Consider the following 3,639-nt stretch of genomic DNA (forward strand, 5'->3'; position numbering starts at 1 on the left):
CTTATAAAATTGAAACTTACATATAGTTAATAATACAAGGAAGAATAAAATCTGAAAGTTATGCAAGTTCTCGACGAATATTCAAGTTCTTTATCTGGGAAAAACGGGACAATGTGGATGTGTGGTCCATCTATATTTTTTTTGTATAGATCTTTTATATCCACGTGTGATTTACGACGTACATTTCGATTGCACTAAGCCGTCGCTGGAACCGCGCGATGAATGTGCAGCGATTTTACAAAATACGCTAAAAGCCGGCAACAATGTTGGAAAAGGTCAAGGAGATCTTTTTTCGATGCTAAAACGATACGTAGGTGTCGACAACTTTTATTGGTGTCCAATCGATGTGAAATGTAATTATGTCACTGCTAATTTGTGCTGCATCGTAAATTTCTATTCGCAGCATTATCAGCCCTGGCCATGTTACGATATACATGTTCAATATTACCAAACTTTAGCAATAATACAGAAATGCAGAATAGGTAAACAATATTGCGTATAATAATCGATTGCCCCGTTTGTTTGCCCCGTTTTGTACTTCGTTATTTTTGCGGCTTTTAACAAAGCTTAATCAATGTCTGTATGTGAGGATGTGTGCAAATTACATATTTTTGTACACGAGAAAATATTTTATGCGTGATAGAAAAAATAAATTTAATTAGTACGAGCTTTAAAATCAAATTTTCTCACAAACGCAATTTTAATATTGATTGACAGCGCAAAGCCTGTCGCTTATGAAGAGTTTCCGATACTGAATATAGCATGAGCACTTTGAAGTGAATTGAACGCGTTGTTCCTGCGGATAAACTTCGGGGTAATATACACTGATCAATTTACGGTTTTTGCCATGCATCTTGTCTCCATCTAAAATAAAATTTAAAAAATAAGTATTATCGTGAAAAGTATATAAAACTTGCAATTCTCTGATAACGAAAACGTATATGCAAGATTATACTGTAACGTCCAAAAAAATAAAATAAAAATTGGATTAAAAACCTGCGAAAAATAATGAACACTTTTCCTACCGCCATTTCGCCATTACACCAGAAAACAAGATATGAAATGCTTGAGGGAAACTAATTAAGCAAACAGCCCTAATTAATGTTGGAATTTCGCCATTACAGGGTCAAGGGGAGAATAATAAGTACGGGGTGAATTCCTTGAGAATTTATTGCAATTTGCCATACCAAGTGTCGTCAGATGCGCTAAATTTAATTTTGCTTTAACTCGAGAACTAATTAAATTCATTATATCATTTATCCATCTTAACTGTTCAATTTGCAAGCAGTTTATACTTCAGAAATGCAAATAATTTTTAGATTAGTTTATTGAGGAGAATCAATATTTTTATATTTATTGAAATGTATCAAATTTTAGTTATTATCAATTTGATAAACAAACTTCTCTTTTTACATTTCTTAAAAATCTTATGTGAGAGTTTTTGATAAGTAATTCTTAATTAAAAGTTTTGTTTACGTATTAACAAATTTTTGCTATATATTTGCAACTTTGTAATTTTATTTCTACATCATAATTCTTAATCGCAGTCTAAAGCTATATATTTATTTTGTGATTTTATTTCAAAAATTATTAAAGCAAAGCAAAAATCGGTAAATTATATATAAAATTAACTATTTATCTATTCATTATATATTTATTACATATTTTCATGTTCTAATAAAATTGTTAACCGCTTATTCCTTACATGTTCATTAATTGATTAATCTAACGAAACTGTTTCGTTTTATATGACAGTTATTTAATTCGGTCATCGCGATTTTCAATTTAGCTTTAAATATGCTTTCTTAGAATATTATTACGTAATTTCGTCATATCGCATTAAAGTGGGGCGCAGGATCACCTTCCTCATGCAATTATATTAGCGCAATTTCTCATCGTCAAATTAATCTCGCTAACTAAATTTTCTAAGCTGGCAATGGTAAACTGATGTACCACAGTAAATCTGCTCTCTTTAAAAGTTGAATTTTTCTATTTACACAAAAAGCAAATGACATAATATTCAGTTTTAAACTTATGTCAGGAGAAAGAATATATTTATTAATTACGACAGTGAGTTCGTAATATCATGCTCATACTTGTGCAGGTATATATCATCACAAAAGATGCCTGTGAGCTTGTGTGAGTTCAATTCTTGTAGGTTGACAGAGCAAATGATTTATAGCCGAAACGTGCAGGTGCACACAACGGCGGCAGTATTTGCTGTTGGAAAAGCCATTCTACGTTAGATCAGATTATTCTCGCAAATTCTACGGGCTATTAATTTGACTATTAATTTGAAGAATGATTTATTTTCAATGAAATTTAGCATCTACTCAATATCTGCTCATATATGTTTCTAATGTTTAGTTGAGAATATTAACACATTTATTTTTATTATTATAATAATGTTAACACATTTATTTATTCTGTTATGAAAGGAAAAAGTTTAAGATTTGCGCATTTCTTTATGAAACTTCAAAATCTTCTAAAATTAACTTCTACAAAATATAACAAAAATTAGAATATTTTTTAATTCAATATACATTTCATGCTGTTGAATTTATAAAACAGATATTACGTGTTAAAACTTATTCATATTTTAAATTTCAATATTTCTTTTCTTCTGATTTCTTATGGTAATCGTTGGCCCATGGAAAGAATATGTTTGCAGCCATTCCAAGATCTATACATTTCACAATTGCAAGGCCGAATATATGTAAATTCTGAGAATGGTGCATAACAGACTCTATCTTTAAAGCAAATATTCTCGGGAAAGATATTTCCAGGAAAATATCAATCGGAAAATTTTATATCAATTCGTTTATTTGCGTAAAATGCATTACATTTTTCAATCATATTTTCCGAATTTCTATATTTTTATTCTAGGAAAAAGAGTCAGAAATATTTGAAAATATATCGAAAATATATCAAAACATGACTTATTTTCTAGTTAGAGTAATTTAAAATTTTATTTAGCACTTGAATAAATATGTACAATTGTACGAGAACTGTTATTGAGTCTTTCCCACTTGCGATGGCAAAGGAATCGATGTTCGTGACACGTCCACTTCAATCACGTTTGCTGTAACATATAGTTCATAGTATATCCTGTATATGCACAGAGCCGAGAGCTATTATCCAGTTTCATGGCATTTCGAATTTCGGAAATGTTTATTACTACTAATGTCAGTTGTTAAATGAGCAGTCAGCCGTAACAGGAGACGCTCGTGTTCCTATAGTGAATTAAAAGTATCATATTTTGAATAATACATATGGGATGTTTTTATGGAACTATTGATGTATTTGTGACATTCATGGAAAACAGGTTTAATTCTGCTTTTATTGATTTTTATGGATAAAGATATTATAATCAAAACAGCTAGATAATTAAATTATTTGGCTGTTAAAAACGTGTAGACAAATTGCAAATGAACAATTTAATATCTGATATTCTTAGAATATATGAGAGATTCGTGCAATCAGGAAAGAATGTCAGTAAAAAGAATCAATTACATTTTAAACTTTCTATGATCTGAGCTAATATAGATGTTAATAAAAAATCAAATATTTTATACCTGTGTGTAGAAAGTGTCTGTGATATAATTATACATAAATAGAATAATGTAATATACATAGATA

The sequence above is a fragment of the Ooceraea biroi genome, chromosome 7, assembly GCF_003672135.1.
Source record: "Ooceraea biroi isolate clonal line C1 chromosome 7, Obir_v5.4, whole genome shotgun sequence".
Lineage (NCBI taxonomy): Eukaryota > Metazoa > Arthropoda > Insecta > Hymenoptera > Formicidae > Ooceraea > Ooceraea biroi.